Source organism: Thermobia domestica, chromosome 17 (assembly GCF_964235325.1).
Source record: "Thermobia domestica chromosome 17, izTheDome1.hap1.1, whole genome shotgun sequence".
NCBI lineage: Eukaryota > Metazoa > Arthropoda > Insecta > Zygentoma > Lepismatidae > Thermobia > Thermobia domestica.
In genome coordinates this window covers 155,558,195-155,578,838 of record NC_137470.1, presented here as the reverse complement: position 1 = coordinate 155,578,838, position 20,644 = coordinate 155,558,195, and the positions used below count along the sequence as shown (strand labels likewise).

General features: G+C 36.0%; 1 protein-coding gene across 7 annotated transcripts in view; it reads right to left on the bottom strand.

The window, feature by feature from the left end:
- Nucleotides 1-20,644, bottom strand: part of LOC145674431 (coiled-coil domain-containing protein 174-like) — a 200,117-nt gene that overhangs the window by 162,720 nt on the left and 16,753 nt on the right. For 2 of the 7 annotated variants that reach the window (XM_081744481.1, XM_081744479.1), the window contains exon 2: nucleotides 2,915-3,095. The exons of 2 other annotated variants lie outside the window; for them this stretch is intronic. The gene's annotated coding sequence lies outside the window, so the exon portion shown is untranslated. Of the gene's footprint in view, nucleotides 1-2,902; nucleotides 3,096-8,303; nucleotides 8,445-20,644 lie in introns of those variants that run through there. 3 more of the 7 variants (XR_014128928.1, XR_014128929.1, XM_081744482.1) reach the window with 3 other exon arrangements.

Here is a 20,644-nt window from a genome sequence, read left to right as displayed (position 1 = left end):
GGATATCTGTGATATCATTGGACGCTAATTTAAGATTGACTGCGTTTACTAGTGGTTTTATAGCTGGAATGATCTCCATGCTGTTTTTAATTACATACTTAAATTTTTAGGTATTGTCAGTGATAATTGAAGTTAACAATTTCAGTAACCTGTACGTTAGTGAGTTTTGACCTGAAATAATGGGTCTTAAAGGATATTTATGTATCTTCGGAAAACTTAATATGAAAGGTAAAGAAGGCGAATCAACTTTCAGGGTTTTTGGCTGTGGGAAATGTATCTATTTTGGAAAGCAAGTTTTTCCTGTAATCCTTCTTGTCTATGAATGTACGACAGTTGTCCTTATCTGATATAATGCACCAACTTTTGATAGAAGATACTCATATTTTAAAATCTCCGAGTCTGTACAAGTAGGAGCTTTTTATGGGTTTGTTCTCGGCTTTGTAAACTAACAACAGTTTGTGAGTAATTTTTCTTTGTGTGCTAGATCTTCAATACAGTTTCTTACTTTCCCTGTAGAGAAAATAAATTTTGGAAAAAGTAACTGTGAATTGCAGAAACTGAATTTGAAATCTCTTAAAAGATTTTTTCTAATTTCTGTAGTATAGAACTGGCAGAGTCTTAAAAACCTTAGTGGATGGTAATCGGAACTGTCCGAACAATCATATCCTCTTTCTAGTGACATTGTAACTTAACTTATGTTCAACGACGTTGCCATAGCTTTGGTCCCCATTACACTGTGATTAATGGCTTACACATGTGGGTTCTTTCTTTCTATATAGAGAAGGGGGAAATAAACAAACATTGACCAACTTGCCTGCATATATAGATCATTCCTTCTCAATGGAAAAGTATTCTGTTGAAAGCAGGTTGAAAGTGTCAAATAACAAAGCAACATCAAGCACTCGAAGTTTCCAGACTACTTTTTTCTTCGCCAAAACATTTAACACATTCCATTTCTTATTCATGTGACGGACAAGATCAGCTTTTGCTCACCCCCTATTTTCCCCGAGAGCTGCCGTCCAGTTCGAATTTAGTTCCTCTCCAAAGGAAGAAGGAAGATTTTTTCACTGAAAATGTCTAATAACAAAACAACACAAACCATTCGGAGTTTCTACGCCACTTTTTTTTTCTTTTTCGCCAAAACCTTTCTCAAGTGACGGAGAGGAATACGCACTCCTCTGGTCGAGAATTGTCAGCTAGCTAGAATTTCTTGGCAACACCGGATTTCGGAGAAAGTATCTGTTTCACTACCATGTAGGAGAAGAAGGTTAATAGGTCAATTTTCCATACCTCCCAAGATTTTTAAGATGTTTCTAAAAGTTTAAATGGTGTTGCGAGAGGTTGTGAAGTTTTTCATTATGGCTATTCTACCGTTATTGGCAGGTCACCTGCAGCAGCTGAGAAGCTTCTATGCTCCAAGGTCCTCCGCTAACCTCTTCGTCTTCAGGTATGATCTTTCTGTTTTTATATCGTTCATTAATTGTAGCCTTCATCTCCCTCTCTTTCCTGACAACATACTATCTAGGACGTACCTCATTATACAGTTCCTTCTTACCAATGTTCCAACTAGTTTCTCTTCCTCTTCTTAATACTATTTAAAATCGTTCTTTTCTCTCTCACCATTTCTAACACCCTCTCATTCCTTTTCCGTTGGACCCAGCTAATTTTGTCCATTCTTCTCCACGATCACATTTCGAAAGCTTCCAGTCGTTTTCGTCACTTTCGTGTAATGTCCATGTTCTGCTCCATACAGTACAACACTCCACACGAAGCATTTTATGAGTCTTTTTCTCAACTCTTTATTCAAGGTCCCACAAAACAGACTTTTCTTCCTCCTAAAGGCTTCTTTCGCTATTCCAATCGTTGCTTTCATTTTACGTTCACACTCCATGTCATTACTAAGAATATTATCGAAAACTATTCACTTGTTCTATTTTCACCCCTCCCATTTCTATATTTGACACCGACCCTTCGTTCCAAACACCACGGCTTTAGTCTTTCTAAAAATTTATTTTCATCCCATACTCTTCAAAGCCCTTTTTCAAGTTTTCTAACATAGCTCTTTAATCTCTCTCTCTCTCACCCTCTGGTTCGACGTTTAACAGCTGAATATATTTATTTCCTAGAGTTTTATGAAGAAAACTAAAGAAAAATTAAAATATAAAACATTATTTGGAATACAAGGTAAGTGTTTAATTTTAACTGCAACCTTTTTACATTTAATAGCACATAGTTTTAATAATAATCAACGAAGCACGTTCATGTCCAGCATTATCACAATCAATTTTCAAATTGCAACAATACAGTTTAAGTTGAAATTAAATCACCACAACATAGTACCATAATGATTAAATTTGAACTGCGTGGTTACGGCTGTTGTCCCATTTTGAAGTTATTAAATCTTGCAAACGGTGCGAGATATTAAGAAAAAATAATCGAAAAAAGTCTCCCCTTTACGATACCCCTTGACTTTTTTTTTAAATCAATACGTCTTTCACTTGTATCTGTAAAGGGACATGTACAGATGTTGTAAGGAATGATAAGGAGATCTTTGCTCATATGCGAATGATGCGCTGTGTAGAGTGCGCAGGTTCAGCTAGTTAAATTGAAACAACGAAATTTTTAAGTAACAATTAAAATAGTTTTAAATCTGCATATTAAGTGCACGCTAGCGACATCTGCTGGCGTCAGACCGGCAGGCTCAGCACGTAGCAGAGTGGTGTTTGCTATCTATTGGGAACTGGCGTTACTCAGAGACTGACACAGTTACCTTTTACCGTAAGTTAAGATTTTCGTACATGAAATTATCATCATACAATTATCTCAAAATGGTGAAAGATATGAAAGTTTGAGAACTCCCCCCCCCCTTTCCAAAGAAAATATATTAATAAATGTTGCTTACTCTCATACCCACCATCGCTATCGAGCCTGCTCCTACAGATACATTCCTGTACGCCGAGACCGTCCTTCTCAGAATTAAATAACACGCGACCTGGTTTTCAGCAACAGCCTGGTTTTGAGAACAAATTGGTTGTTGTCCTTTCTGAGTTTATATGCAGCTCTGGTATACTTTGGAGGAACACTATTACTGTACTCTGGGAAGAAAAAATAAAAAATCACTCTTGCACCATTGAAAACGATAAATGATTTTGGCAATATTAATACCTACACAATCTATTGAATGCAAATATCTACAGCTACATGCAAACTGTTGCCACAAGAGAAAGCAGCATGTGTATATGCAGCCTGTATGTAAGATATGTTACTTTGTTTCGCCGATAACTACAACCTAAGAGATAGATGAAAATATACAAGTCAGTTTGATTTGAGATTAGCGTCCCGTACAGCAGCGAGGCGGTATCAGACATGGACATACAGCTTAACGTGCTATCTGAATATGAGCTCCCGCCGCGAATCGAACGGGGTGTTCCCTGCCAAAGGCACATACATTATCCACATAGCCATGAAGGAGCTCACGAAAATATACAAGAATGCTTTTAATAATAAGCTGTGTATCGAAGTACACTGTTATTACTTAATGACGTAATAGGATGCACATTAATAATAAAACTTAAAATTATAGCCACTGAAACATCTAAGTATTAAAACGACGTACTGACGCTTCGTTTCAGTGGCCTCTTGTCATCTTAATCATGCATTTTATTTTTAATTTTTTTTCTTTTTATTTCTTATATGGTATTGTCTTATTAAGGTACTTAATAATAACACTTCTTATTGTATTTACTTGTAACCGTTATTCCTGAAAATACTTAGTACTTTCTTGCTTTCGGCTCCCCTCGGAGGATAAAAACTATAAAAGTACTGGTTACACAATAACACACTGAGCAAGGCTATGTGATAATATGTTAAAAAAAAAATCACGTAACAGTTTCAACACAATACCTGTGTCTTCATCAGACAACCACTCCTATCTGATGAAGACACAATTATTGGAGGTCTGATGAAGACACAGTTATTGTGTTAAAACTGTTACGTGATTGTAATTTTTTTTTTTTTTTTTTTTTTTTTACATATTATCACATAGTTTTGCTCAGTGTGCTATTGTGTAATAGTACAAAATGGAAACAAGGCCAGATAGAATAATTAAAAGTACGCGGTAAAATAAACACTACCGTTCAATTAGTGTATTGTATAGTCCGCAGAAAAAAACCTGCAACATGACCATGTAAATTTATTGTGAAACGACGAAGTCGTTTGCTCCATGAAATAAGTGTGCAGGGGAGGACGCCGAGGTTCCTCCTGGCGTGATTCGTGCCACTTAGACGTTATGTTGTTTCCTTGCGCTGTAAGGCGTAGTTTCACAATAAACTACATGCTTATGATGGAGGTTTTTTGCTGCGGACTGTACCACATTTGACGGTGGCTTGTAACTAAGACAAAGTGTACTTCGCACTCCCTTGCATCCGGTGAATCTGTTCCGTACTCTGATGAAAGCAGAAATCTACAAAGTACAAAATATTTTAAGAAATCACAATTACAACTACATAAAATGATCGCTAAAATTCCTGAGCGTGTTAGCATAGTCTGAAAATGCTTCATATTTCACGTTATTTTTATATATAGCTTACAAGACTGTAAACTGACAAGGCGCATACCTGTTTTCCAACCTTATTGTGATCACTCCGCTTCGAAACAAATCAGTGATTTGCAATTTGTAAAAGCATCGAGAAAGGCGAAAATTCATATTTTTCGAGTATTATTTCGTTTCTGCTCAAATCACTTGGTAGTGACTTTGGCTCACTTTTAGTAGTGACTAGCATATATTACCCGCTTCGTTGGGTTGAAGTAAATAAATTAAATGCACATCTTTGGGCATTTATTCCGAAGTTGGGCGTCCGCTTTCTCCGCGTTTTTTCGCTGTTATCTCCTTTCCACACTTTCTGCAATTTGTTATTAGGTTCATTAATCCGTGCTCTTCACAAACTTTTAAAAGATTTTGCTCGTTATCAACGTATTGCTTCACAAATGTTAAAACTGTTAGTTCATTGCCCTTGCACATTCTCCATGTTGATAACATAAATGCTCGTTTCTTTTCCACAATGCAACTGTTCGGTTACCTTGCGCCAAGTAGTTCCCTCCGCTTGCCGTATAGTCCCATGTTTATAACTGCTTATATATAACAAATAAACAGATTTTTCGAGACTCTTATATATTATCAAGCACACAAACGATCAAATTATCCATATCTTTCCTGTAAATTTTAAGAATTTTGCTGAAAACGGACGCCCAACTTTGGAACTTAACCCCATCTTTGTATCTCATATATTTTATTGCCATTATTTTTTATTGTTTATTGCAGCAAGCATGTTTACACATTTTTTGTTAATGTTTGGGAACGTTATGATGCAGTAACAATTTTTTCTCTTAGTTGTAAATTAAGTGTGATTCGTGTTCTAATACTGCAGAAATAACTCATTTTTTCCGTAATTCAATTAGCGTCATTGTTCATCTCGGCGATCGCAAAAAGTACAGATTCAACACTAATATCGGTCATTTTTGACCATTCATATATACATATTTCCTCCTCCCCTATGTTGCGGGCCATGGCATCGGAAGTGTCACCGTTCATCTCAGCGACCCCAAAAAATGTGGATTCAGCACTAATATCGGTCATTTTCGATGTTTTTTATATATCCCTTTCTCCTCCTCCCCTAAGTTGCGGGTTTGAATTTGGATTTAAACGGGATCGAAAATTCGACACTGAAAGTGGCCATTTTCGATCATTTTTGTATCTCTCTTTCTCCCCCTCCCCCAAGTTGCGAGGCTGATTTTGAATGTAAACCGGATCGGAAATGTCATTGTTCATCGGAATGATCCCGAAAACTATGGATTAGACACTAATATTAGTCATTTTTCATTATTATTATATATAGCTACCCCTCCTCCGTGCTGCGGCACACGGCATCAGAATTGTCACTGTTAATCTCAGCTACTCCTAAAACTATGGATTCGACACTAATATTAGTAATTTTCGATCATTTTTAAATGTTTATTATCCCCCTCCCAATAATCAGGGCTGAACTTGGACTGGAACAGCAGCAGAAGCGTCATTGTTTCTCTCATCGACCCCGAAAACTATGAATTCAACACAAATATTGGTCATTTTTGATCATTTTAATTTTTTTCTCCCCTTCCCCCTCCCCTACGTTGCATCGTCAAAGTTAATAGCCTAAAGTAATCCCTGTCCCTAAACTCATGTATGTTGAAAATTTGATTGAGATCAGCCGGGTGGTTCAAGAGTCATACGTCGGCTCGTCAAAGTGAAACGATAAAAAATATCCAAGGCCCGACCCTCATATATGTTGAAAAATTGAATCTTGGTTGGGTATTTCAAGAGTTATTAGGTTTTATTAGTTTTTATTTATACGTCCCCTTCCTCCCCGTCCCCTAGGATCTACCGTTTAAGTGAAATTACAAAAATGTTTCCAGTTCCTAACCTCATGTATCTTGAAAATTTGATTGAGATCGGTAGGATAGTTAATAACTTACACAAATAATCACTTTTGGTAATATATAAATTGACTTTTAAATATATCTCCCTCTCCTTCTCCTTCCCTACGTTGCTCCGTCAAATTTAAATCATAAAAACGATTCCAGGCGTGAACTTCATCTATGTTGAAAATTTGATCAAGATCAGTCGAGTAGTCCATGAGTTATTAAGTCGTATTTATTTTTTATACCCCCTTCCCCTCTTCCATCCCTCAGCTCTATCATTAAAGTGAATAGCCTAAAACCAGCCCAGCTTCGAACCTGATCCATGTTACAAATTTGATTGAGATCGGTCGGGCAGTTCAAGAGATTTATAGTCACAAACATAGCGATTTTCAATTTTATATAGGCCTATATAGATTACGTACATTATTTGTAACTTTGAAGTAGTGTTGAGTATAAATACAGTGTGGACGTATGGAATAAAAACTGCAGTGCATAAAACAAGAACGAACTTATGCTAGGTGACCACTAACAAGCACGAATGCCATTTAACCGAATCATGAAAAAGAGGCAGCAGAGGGCCCGAGCGGTAGCGCGGGGATGCGTCCGTACAGAGCAGGCGCGTCAGCGACGGTGAGTATACGCACAAATGAGGTCGTTTACAACAGCTCACTATAAGTCACAGTATCAGCTCCTGATCCGTCGACGGATTTGGGGGAGATACTAAGTGTCATCTATATTTTTCTTTACAACTACAGAATACTGAAAAAAAATATATAGTTCTACAAGAAGCATAATTTCTTTGTTTACAAAAATAAAAATAGAAAGAAACATCATGAAGATAACAAGAGGTCACTGAAATGTACCACCCGTTATTTGTTGTAACATTTGGATTCTTTAGTGCGTAAAATTTAAAAATTCATTACATTTGCAATTTTATTTACTCGTATAAACATGCATTGTGAAACAACAGTTTTAACGGCCCTTCTGCACAAAGCAGTACTCGAGTGTTTTTCCGAGCCAAGTGAGCCTAGGATAAACATTCGAGTTTACTCGCGACTTATCCCAGAACCCAGTAATAGGAGGCATGAATGTCAATTGTCGCGAACCGCACTACTCTCGAGGTCTAGCCATTCGCAAGTGAAGTGAGATAAGGCAATATATAAGACGGGGGAAACCTTTTTTTTTTTTTAATTATATACACATCTCTGTGTAGGTGCGAATTCAATAACCACAAAGAGTGAAAGGAAGGCTGTTGTAGTAAGCCATGTGGTCTGAGTGGACTCTGGAGTGTGTGGCTGTTCTGGGAAGCGAACTGGGTAACGTAGTGGTTAACGCATCGGGACAGTATGCCCAAACTCCCGGGCCAGTCATTCATTTTTTCCACCCTTTGTGTATTATTAACCCTGGATTGGTATATGTCTCTGATGTCACACTGTTCGTATACCATATAATTAGAATCTCAAAAAGTCCCTTAATTTTATCAATAGTGCCATGTTAACTTAGAAGCTCATATTCACTACCCCCCCCCCCCAAAAGTAAACATGACGTGCAGTAGTCCGACATTTTTGTTTGATAAAACCATGTTTCTATTTAAAGACAGGTTCATATTTAAAGACATAATTTTTAGATGCTACAAACACAAGTAGTTTTGCTGTTATAGAAAATATTACTCGCATTATAATGACCAAATGATTTTGTCTGTATCAAGAATTAGTTTTTTTTTTTTTTTTTAGTTGAACACAGTAAATTATAAATAATGCTAACAAACGCTTTGCTACTACAATGGAAGAAAACAGAATAATTATTCACTAAAACACAATTACGTATAGAAATCTTAGTTTAAGTACTTAAACCCGTTGAAGATGATACGTTGTACTTCACTGACTCCATCTAGCCTTGCTAGGACTTCCTTTTGATTGCTCATATCACACGAAAGTACAAAATTACACGAGTGTAAAAACAATAACAAACTCTGAGTCTAGAAAAAAATGTCATCGCCGTTGGCATACGTGTGAGCGCCATGCTACTTCACACATGCTACTTTTTAACAATGCTTGAATTTCAACTGACCTGGTTGCGCCACCACAGTAGCTACATCCCCTAACTACAGAAGGTACAAAAGGCAGCTAGAAATAATTTCACAATGCTGCTGTTAATAGAATATCATAAATAAACGAGTTTCCTCGCAAGTGAGCGCTACGCTCACACGCATACCAATCCAGAGTTAAATTCGCACATACAGAAGATCTCGTGTGTAAAAAACAGGGTGGAAATAATCACGATTTTTTTTAAAAAAATCATTTTTTGTTGATTTTTTTTTATTTAAGGGGATGATCTACCCTTTCTCGGCACAAAAATTTTTATATTGGACCTTATGGGGAGAACATGGCTACCGAATTTCCTCAGTTTCTAAGGAACTAGGTATCTCTAATGGGAAAGAAAAATTTTGCAGCATTCTACAGAAGTTTATTAACGGGTTGAAATACTTAAATTGTATATTTGTCTGCTAGTTTAGCAGAAATAAATTATTAAAAAATAAATAAATTAGTTTCTTTTTATACAAATTATAATATGTCTAACTTTGGAACCAATTATGGTAGAAAGATCAACTTTTTTTTTTTGTTTTATTCCTTGAGAAGAAACGACTCTAATAGTTTTAATCACAACCATATCTGATACGCCAATTAAAAAATAGTATTTTAATATAAGTATTAAAGTCCACCTGTCAAAGTTTGACGAAGGTAAGTCACGCCCCACTCTAAGCTTGGCCGCGGAAAGGGCGGGGATTGGTGAAATGGAGGGGGAAGGGGGTGGATGTCTGAATGAAACAGGTTCTCGACCAGTTTCTGAGATTATCTGTCAGCTGCCAAATACTGTTAGCTTTATAGAGTTTGTCTCCCTCAATTGTTCCCTACTAAGAGACTGGACGATGTGGTGTGAAGTATCCTGGAAGTTCATCAAGATGCATTGTAGAGTGCGCGGGAAGAACAGTATATATCAGAAAACGCTGTTATTTTGGGATTTTTCCTACTTCCGGACAAATATTATAGCATACAGTAGTGGCGAAGGGAAGGGGGGCAGAGGGGTGCCCCCACAGGATTCCGACAATGTAAAGTCCTGGCCCCCCATATATAGGTGTCCGTAAAAAAATGTCCCCTAAGTTTCTTTTATAATGTCTTGGGAATATATTTCAAATTTGAGGTGTTTTCCTGGTAGCCGTCATTTTCCAATATGGCCGCCGCCCTACGTAAATCTCTCTCTCTCTCTGTATATATATAAAGAGAGAGATCGTGAACCAAGGCACTTAGAAAGATAATTTTGGTGTCAAAGTATAGGTTTTTGAGGCCGATTAATTTAAATATGGCATTGTTTATTGCCACTTAGATACCTTACAACCTGGCAACACTGTTGTCTAACGATTAACTGTACAGTTACAAATGCGTATATGCACGCATTACTCTAGGATGTACTTCCTCAGGACTAAGCGAAACCTACTTTTTCTGGTAGCTTTCATCACGACAAGACATATTTTACATGGTAACATGAGAGAACATTTGTCTAAATCCAATATGGCAGCCAATATGATGGCTAATTACTAGGCAACCAAGTAATGGACTTATTCAAATGCCCGTCAGTCCTAATTGGCCTAGAGCCTAGAGAATGGGAGAAAGAGGCAGAATACGGTCTCATTGAAGAAGCGTCTCCTGAGGGGGCGAGGGAAATTTAAAATACTCCATTTTTTAATTAAAAACACGGTTTTGCCTCCTTGTCCGCAGACAACACTGCACACCAAATGCTCTATAAGACGTTCTCTAAATAGCCCGTTAGATCCAATCTGTATTGTGTGTAAACCGTGCATTTTTACGGGGGAACAGCGGAGCAAAAGCCCTGTTTTTTGTGATATTTCTGGTTTCTCGTGCTTACTTCGCTAAGACTAAGCACTGTAAGCCAATCTCTAATTATCCTATAGCAGTGTTAATTTCAGATCATTTCCTCCGGAGGCACCACGCACAGAGGGGGAAAGCGACTAAAAATTGCGTGCTCCACAGAAATTTCTGCGAAGATCTCAAGCACCCGAGGGTGAATTTCGTAGCTCTTGGGAGAATTTCCCCCCAGAATCACCCCTGAAATCATCACTGTCCTAGGGAGTTAAAACAAGAAGCAGGATACGCAAAAAAGAACAAACTTTCAAAGCATTTATAGTTAAGGCTCGTTGCGCTAAGCGCCTTCTTAGGACGAGGATATGGGAATTGAAAAATTCATATTTTCTTTTATTTATTTATTTATTTATTGAAAAACATGTTTGCCCTTTTTTGTCCCCAGACAACCATGCAGACGACACACACCAATTGTCTTATACAAAAATGTTGCCATGATAGCTCCTATAAGACCCATTTGGAACGGTGTCCATACTGTGCATTGTTATATGGGGACAAGGGAGCAAAGCCCTGTTTTCTTTGACTTTTTCGTTTTCCGCGCTTACCCCGCTAAGACTACGTACGCACTGTCAGTTAGTCTCGATTTATCCTAAAGAGCTGAAACAAGAAGCAGGATACGCAGAAAAGAACATACTTTCAGAATGATGACGTCCTATGGGTGGGACCTACAGCTTAACGTAGGATCCGAACCACTTGTGTCTCCATCGGGAATCAAACAAGGGACTCCTTGATTATAAGCGATAAGCGTAACTATTCATCCACGACACACACACACACACATACATACAAACATATATATATATATATATATATATATATATATATATATATATATATATATATATATATATATATATATATATGGACTATAATAGACTATTGTACGTGGTAATAAATAGCTACAATAATATTCCAGGAACTTTTTGACTGTTCCCCCGTATAATCTTTATTTTCTAGTAATGCATTCACATTGAAGGCTACGTCTTTGAAAATAATGTTGACAAATTACAAGAATTCTTTGAATATGTTCTATCGACTTTTTTTCTGTAATAGACTATTGTACGTGGTAATAAATAGCTACAATAATATTCCAGGAACTTTTTGACTGTCCCCCTGTATAATTTTTATTTCTAGTAATGCATTCACATTGAAGGCTACGTCTTTGAAAATAATGTTGACAAATTACAAGAATTCTTTGAATATTTTCTGTCGACTTTCTTTCTGTAATAGACTATTGTACGTGGTAATAAATAGCTACAATAATATTCCAGGAACTTTTTGACTGTCCCCCCGTATAATCTTTATTTTCTAGTAATGCATTCACATTGAAGGCTACGTCTTTGAAAATAATGTTGACAAATTACAAGAATTCTTTGAATATGTTCTATCGACTTTTTTTCTGTAATAGACTATTGTACGTGGTAATAAATAGCTACAATAATATTCCAGGAACTTTTTGACTGTTCCCCCGTATAATCTTTATTTTCTAGTAATGCATTCACATTGAAGGCTACGTCTTTGAAAATAATGTTGACAAATTACAAGAATTCTTTGAATATGTTCTATCGACTTTTTTTCTGTAATAGACTATTGTACGTGGTAATAAATAGCTACAATAATATTCCAGGAACTTTTTGACTGTTCCCCCGTATAATTTTTATTTCTAGTAATGCATTCACATTGAAGGCTACGTCTTTGAAAATAATGTTGACAAATTACAAGAATTCTTTGAATATTTTCTGTCGACTTTCTTTCTGTAATAGACTATTGTACGTGGTAATAAATAGCTACAATAATATTCCAGGAACTTTTTGACTGTCCCCCCGTATAATCTTTATTTTCTAGTAATGCATTCACATTGAAGGCTACGTCTTTGAAAATAATGTTGACAAATTACAAGAATTCTTTGAATATGTTCTATCGACTTTTTTTCTGTAATAGACTATTGTACGTGGTAATAAATAGCTACAATAATATTCCAGGAACTTTTTGACTGTCCCCCTGTATAATCTTTATTTTCTAGTAATGCATTCACATTGAAGGCTACGTCTTTGAAAATAATGTTAACAAATTACAAGAATTCTTTGAATATGTTCTATCGACTTTTTTTCTGTAATAGACTATTGTACGTGGTAATAAATAGCTACAATAATATTCCAGGAACTTTTTGACTGTCCCCCCGTATAATTTTTATTTCTAGTAATGCATTCACATTGAAGGCTACGTCTTTGAAAATAATGTTGACAAATTACAAGAATTCTTTGAATATTTTCTGTCGACTTTCTTTCTGTAATAGACTATTGTACGTGGTAATAAATAGCTACAATAATATTCCAGGAACTTTTTGACTGTCCCCCTGTATAATCTTTATTTTCTAGTAATGCATTCACATTGAAGGCTACGTCTCTGAAAATAATGTTGACAAATTACAAGAATTCTTTGAATAACTTCTATCGACTTTTATCTGTAATAGACTATTGTACATGATTCTAACACAATTACTCAACTATTGACACTTGTAATATCCAACATTTCTAGGATAGCACTGCAAACCTTTGATCACGAAATTAGTTTGAGGTTTCTCATTTAAACAAGCGCCTCTTTTAGGGTCTCTTCTCTTTTACTTTCTTGAGTTTCTTGAAGGACCTGCAGCTCTAGGTTTCTGCTCTTTTATCTTCTCCACCAAATTCAAAATAGAGGTTCTTCTACTCTTATGTTTTCCTGTGATAACTCTCTACAATATCCAGGAATTAGAGCTGTTGTATCCGTACGTGCACTAAGAATCGTCTTGAACCTACCCGAATGAAGCATTCTGGTCGTTTTGGTTGAGTATGTCAACATCATGTTATATTGCACAACAGCTCTCCTTCCTTTTTTCCTTCAAATGACAGAGTTTGATACATTTCAACGTAGAGTATTAAGGACTAGCATCAGGGGCGGATCCAGGACGGACTTCTGGGGGGGGCGGTGGGTTGTAATACTGCTACTTAGAGGTACTTTTAAGAGCTCCAAACTCTGGGATGGGTTTTATTTATATATATATATAAAATAAGAAAGTTTCCTCTTCTGGGGAAGGGGGCGATTGCCCCCTGGATCCGCCACTGACTAGCATATATACGGTATATAGCTAGTCGTGACAAAAAGTATAGACCAACTCCAAATTTCAGAATTCTGCGATATACTTCCGCAATGATTTTTATAGAGGTAGTTGGTGACTACTTCAAATTATATGCCCGTAGCTAAAGCCCCTCTATAAAAAATTGTTGCGTGAGTACCTTAGGATTCTGAAACATGTATTTTTGGATAGCGCACCTGTTAGTTCCTAAGTGGAGTCTTGACCCGACTACGGTAGGTCTGATAATTATTTCTTGTGAAAATGTCATATATTACCTTTTACAGCCCGTGACGACAGTAAGATTTCTGTGATTCGGCCAATCCCTGTTCCTACTTGCAAATGCCTGATTTATAGCATTTACGCTATTACTAAGCGCTACTGAGGTCAACAAGAGTTGAATTAGATTTTTGCGAGGGGCGCATTGTTATAGCATGTTTTCTAACGCACAAAGGGATGTTCTGAATGGGGGCAGCTATGTGTATGTTTAGCCAATGGAGCCATTTGTATCTTCGTGGCTTTGCACTCTAACTCCAAATAATAATAATAATAATAATAATAATATAACTTTTGCCTCCTGAAAATAACCAGATGGTAAAGTTATGATCGATACATTTTTGGAATTCGAAGGCATTTTAGAATGCTTGTCTATCATCTGGCTATCAGAAATAATTGATCACCATTTTCTCTACATATCTATAATTTTTTTACAGGGTAGAAACACCTCCTCGGAAGAGAGAGGAAAAAAAAAGAGAGAGAGAGAGAGAGAGAAAGTGGCCGAACTTGGGCTATTGAACGTGAGGACAGGATGTTTACATTCGCATTGACACCTGCTGTGAAAACGGTCTGTGTACATAGCTGAAAGAGATTTGTGAAGACCCTTCCCTTCATATCTCTCGGGACGAAAACAAAAGAAAAGGGTGGGCGCGGATGCCTTACCCTCGTCAAACTTTGACAGGTGGATTTTAATACTTACATTAAAATACTATTTTTTAATTGGCGTATCAGATATGGTTGTGATTAAAACTATTAGAGTCGTTTCTTCTCAAGGAATAAAATAAAAAAAAGTTGATCTTTCTACCATAATTGGTTCCAAAGTTAGACATATTATAATTTGTATAAAAAGAAACTAATTTATTTATTTTTTAATAATTTATTTCTGCTAAACTAGCAGACAAATATACAATTTAAGTATTTCAACCCGTTAATAAACTTCTGTAGAATGCTGCAAAATTTTTCTTTCCCATTAGAGATACCTAGTTCCTTAGAAACTGAGGAAATTCGGTAGCCATGTTCTCCCCATAAGGTCCAATATAAAAATTTTTGTGCCGAAAAAAGGTAGATCATCCCGTTAAATCGATTTTTTTTTTTTTATTTAAATCAAATCTTTCTCCTCGTAAATTACAAGTTCCGAACTGAAGAAAAGGCATCAGGAATTAGTATTAAACGCCAATTATGCCATTTAAGTGAAAGTATTATGGTCGAATTTTGAATTAATCCCCAATTGTTAACCTATATCAATCCCAAACAATATTTCTTAACCTTTTTAATTATGGCTTTTAAAAAGGGAAATTATAGACTTTCAGTGAAGCAGCTACAACATGATCCCTATGTATCCTAGGATCATGGTTCATACCTCATTCTCTTCAGAATAGAACAGCCTTTGAAATGGTAACATTCGCATTTCCCTGTCATGTCCCTGAAGGGGGAAATTTTGAGAGAAATTGGTACTTATCTAATTTTTTTTTTTTTTTTTTTCAAATTTGATCCCCTTTGGACTCCCTTGTGTTAACGCACATATCTCAAAATCAACTGGCAAATACTAAGGGGTGTACTAAATGTGTGTATAAAATTTCAAGCTATCTTGAATAGTAAGGGCGGGGAAAATATTTAACAATGAGCTAAGAACATCCCCACAATGTCCCAGATAACCCGCATGTAATATACAAATTTACTCACACATCCTTATTTATCTTAGGGTCGTGATTTGTACATTATTCCCTTCAGAATAAAAAAGATTTTCAATCGTACCATTCAAATGTCTCCATCGTGTATCTGGGGCGGAAAAATCACGAAAAAAAAGATTTTCTGTTAAAAATATCCTTTTTTTACTTTTTACCCCACTGGACCAACCCCCTGTTTTAAGGAAGAGATCTGAAACACTGAAAAATACTAAGGGGTGCATTGAATAAATGTGCAAAATTTCATTCTTCTAGGTGCAAAGGTAAGCCCGCGAAAAATAATATCCTCCAAGTACCCCAGATTACCGTATAAAACAGGATCTCAGGTAACCGTTTCCTGGAACATTCCTATTTATCCTAGGATCATGGTTCGTACATTATTCTCTTCAGAATCAGTGATGCCAATTTAGTCAATTTGGATAGGCTTTAGCCATGCAAATCTACGAAATGCTTATAGCCTTAAATATAGCTTATTTTATGAAAACCTTTTGCCATTTTTGGCTTTTTTATTAGCCGTTAAATTAAATCTAAAATACTTTTTCTTCGAAAATAAAGTGATTTTTTAAAATTATTCTATTTGTCAATATATATTATCGTATTAATTGATTTCTCTAGACAGAGGGTGTTTTATTATGCAACAAACACTTGTTTTTCATTCTTCTTCTTTCTCCCCATCCACAGATTTACAACTATTTAACAATACTTAGTGACTTAGAAATAATTTTAATGTCGTTCCAGTAACAGTCCCGTTTGTTATTTTAATTTTGCATTTCATTGCAAGAATGCGTTTGTTAATACAAATTTAGTAAACTGTTCGGTTCTTCAAACCACAGAGATGCTTGTTTTTGTTTATTAAAGGAAACAAATAGAATATCTAATTAGCTTGAAAACTCTCAATGCAATCATGATGATTCATGTGGGTTTACGGAAAAATAAAATGTGTTTGTAAGAACTATGATCTACCGAAAGAAGTACTACTGATAGACAGTGGCAGTCTACACAAACGCAACCAATCCACAATCCAACTTAAATTCAAATGACTTATTTCAATTCAACTGATGATACGGATGTTGACTTTCACAAATCAGATGGGTTGCTAATGGATTTTATTATAAATTAAAGTTATGTATGTTCCTCGTTAGTCTTCAGCGAATAAAATTCAACATTTCAAATTTTACTGCAACTCACTTTAAAATTCTACACAAAAAAGGTTTTTAAACGTACAATGTGTATCCTTTTTTACATTTTCCCCTCTGGACCACCCTGTTTTCACGCAGAGATCTGAAAACATCTGAAAAATACTAAGGGGTGCACTGATCGAAAAAATAATAATAGGCATAACAAAAATATCTTTTTTGATTTATGATACACACTATGTCTCGACGCAGAAAGGCGTGAAAGCATATGTAACATGTTCTACAATGCCTCCAGTCTTGGAGAGAAAAAAAAAAAGAGTAAAAAGATTATTGGTACTTTTTTATTCGAATAATGAAGATTCGATTTTTAATAGAATAAAAATAGGTAATATAATTTAAAAGGTTAAGCATTAAGGAAAATGTATAGCAACGTTTATCAAAATGACATTTTTTTCACAAAAGTTACTGATATTTGGTAGGGGCATATTTTAAAAAATTGGAACTAGCTTGAGGTACGAAATACTTAAATTTCGCCTAAAGTTATAAACCTTAAAAAAAAAAAAAAAAAAAAAAAAAAATCGGAGAGGGGATAGGACCCCTCTAAATACGCCCTATTATCTGGGAGCAAACAAGCAGACGCGCGCACAAAAGAATTTTCGTCTTAAATGTCGATGGTGATTTCCCTGTTGCAATAGTTAACGATTTAAAAACCCAAACCCATTGTTATGAAGAGAAGAAAGCAGGATTGCTCAGTTACCCGTTCAAAATGGGATTTTCCCTAATCATCCTGTGTATGACACTTGTTTTCATACTATGCTGTACATACTGTACATTTGAGTCTCAAGGTATTATGATTATTAACTTCCGTAACCGAAATAACAGAACAGAAACGGGATTTTACTTATATTCACTTTAAATTATTTTATTTTGGAATTTGATTTAAATCAACCATTTTTATTTAAAAAATCAAGTGATTTAAATCAGACCGATTTAAATCAATTCACCCTAGTAAAAAATTTGGCTATTTCCTTCTTTCATTAATATATATATGCAACAATAATATATTTACGAAAGATATAATTGGATGTATAGTTGTAAAAACTGCAAAACTTAATGCGTTCTAAGTTTACTTTAATTGTAGGCCTACTGAAGTTTCAGCCGTCTCTCTCACCTTCGTCAGTAGCTCTCGGTAACACATGAATATAATTTTACTTCTCAAATGTAATTTTCACTGGTCTTGTATGCCCAGGCGTACAAGAAAAATGAACAAGTTTTAAACTCTCTTTAACCCTATGTACGCCAAGGTGATTTAAAAATTTTCCACATATTTATTAAGATAAGAATTTTTATGGTTGTTTCTTTAGTATGGTATCACAACTCAGGTATTGTGTCAACCGTTCAATACTTTTAATTTCTAGAAAATAACCCAGAACTATATATATATATAAAAAAAAAAAAAGTTTTCGTACTGGATATGAAGTACTGTCCCTTGGTGCAACACGTTATCATAATGTGCATGAGTTTTTTTTCAATTAAAGTTGAAGATTCTGACACTAAGGATACAGTAGACGCAAAGCGTTGTACACCTAAACGAAAAAGACCTGCTGGTTTTAGAGTCATGATATTCAAAGTAGAAACCTCACGTGCACCAAGAGGATTAAAAATTGTCCACCATATAAATCATTAATTCCTGTCTAGAAAATGCAATATTCTTCTTTATTTTGTAATAACTATTAAGAATGAAAACTGAAGGCACAAAATAGAAAATAATACTACATTTTCTGGGACAGAAAATAATGAATTATGTGGTGGACACTACTTAACTCTCCCATGGTGTGCATGTTACGCGTAACCCCTTAATGTACGTACGATTAATGTAAATCTCTAGTGGTTTCAACTATCTACTACTGCTAACGCTTTACACTAGAACTTCTTTCGCAACAACAAAGCTAACATACAACTAGTTTTGTACAATTGAGCAAATCACCCAAAAGCACTTGTGAAGTTATTCTATGATTATGTTCAAGAATAATAAAATAATGTGTGTGTCTTATCATGTGCTTTTGGCCTTGTCACCCGGATCCACTACATTTTTTATTCAAATACATCTTCACAAGATCTAAGTGCTCGTACGAAGCAGTCTTTTCGCGTTTCAGCTTGGGTGGGGGGAGGTAAAAATGTAGGCACGTTTCTCGCAGTTTCTAAGAACGCCTTGGATGTATAGAACTTATATTACATACTAGGTATGACGGTTTACATAACAGCAAAGAGTAAATATCCGTGAAATGTACTTTTTTCGGTTTAATCCAGGTTTTAATAAAGACCTGGCAGCAACCGGTAGTTGCAGACAACAAACATATAAGATTACATGTGTTCAGTTTTTCTTATTAACTTACAACCGGATGGCATTTACTATCATCCCCCAAATCTCCCCCATTACGGTTCTAGATCTGGTACTGAGACTTACAGTGAGCCGTTGTAAACGACTTCGCTTATGCGCATACATACCGTCGCTAACGCGCCTGCTTCCTAAGAATGCAATCCTTTGCTAAAGCTCGGGTCCCTATACTGCGCTTCTACCCTGACTCGACTAAGAACATTGGGGCTTTTCATTGGCCGTGTATTACAAGTTGGTTGGTGTTTTATGCACTGTAAATATTATGCCATACGCCCACATTGTATTTGTATTCATGACTACATCGCAGTCACAAATAAAGAACTGTACTCACTACCAAGTAATGTGGGGAAGAAACTGAAAAACACCCTCAGAACCGAACTACTAGAAAGTAAGTTAAACAACAACTACATACTGATATGGGTGATTCCACGAAAAAGGGAAATTTTCAGTTGGAAAATTTTTGTTCCGTTGATGGTCGCCTATTTCGATAAAAAATATCACATGCACTTACTACTACTAAGTACATGTTAATTAGGTGTTCAGCAGAGCTGAATCGTTATTGGTGTAGTAAATAAAAAATAATAAACTTTTCAGCACCCACGGAGTTGAGATTAGTTAACACGGAGTTGAAAATTGCTGTGGAGTTGAGAAACGTGATACATCTGGGTGATAAGTTTTGGTTTATAAGTGATTAAGCTTGTAATTTACATAAAAATTGAAATAATTTTCCAATAGTTTTTGTAGGTTAGAATTATTCTCCTTATGTTGAATAAAATTCTAACAAACTAGATGCATGGTGTCTAGCAAATTTCTCTGAGCAATTTCCCGACTTTTTCCAGACTTTTCCCGACCATTTCCAAATTTTTCCCGACTCATTCTAAAAAAAAAAAAAAAAAAAAAAAATGTTTTCGTAAAATTAGGAAAGGTTGAATGTAATGAAAAAGTGTACAAGTTCTTACCTGATCATAGAATGTCTCCTTCTTCATATATACAATGAAACAATCTAATCATGCAATTTTTTGATCTCCTCCTCTATGGTAGCAACCTGTTCCGACAACTGATTTACGATTTTCTGTTTCTTTGCTTCAAGTTCCTTTCGTCTCTGTTCTGTTCTTCTTTTTTCAGCGGCCCTGCGATCTTTTTCCGACATCACTTTTCTGCGGTGTTCTTCGGCTTCCTTGAATCTCGCGTATGCGTTTCTCATTGATAGAATCATCTGCTTTGGGATAGGAAGGGCTTGTATGCCACCAGCCTCATTGACAGCATCATACACTACACGCTGCGCCACTAAATGAAATCTTTGAGTTTTACGTCCCACGGTTATGCCGGTTAGGCTAAAGGAGACGGTGATTATGAGAAATGAGTGAAATGGTGGAATGAAGAAAGTGGGAGGAAACGGGAGAACCCCGAGAAAACCCACGCACACGGTGTTTGTCCACCACAAAGTCCACTTGGCGGGGGCTGGGATCGAACCCGGGACCCCAAGCACCAGAGGTGAACGCTCTACCACTGAGCCACCGCGGCCCCCGCTGCGCCACTAAAGAATCCTCTGACAAATTTTCAACTAATATTTCCCTGTTTACCGAAAAACCCCTTTCTAATGCTGCATTACCGTGGGAAAGAATTAGGCATATCTTTACTAT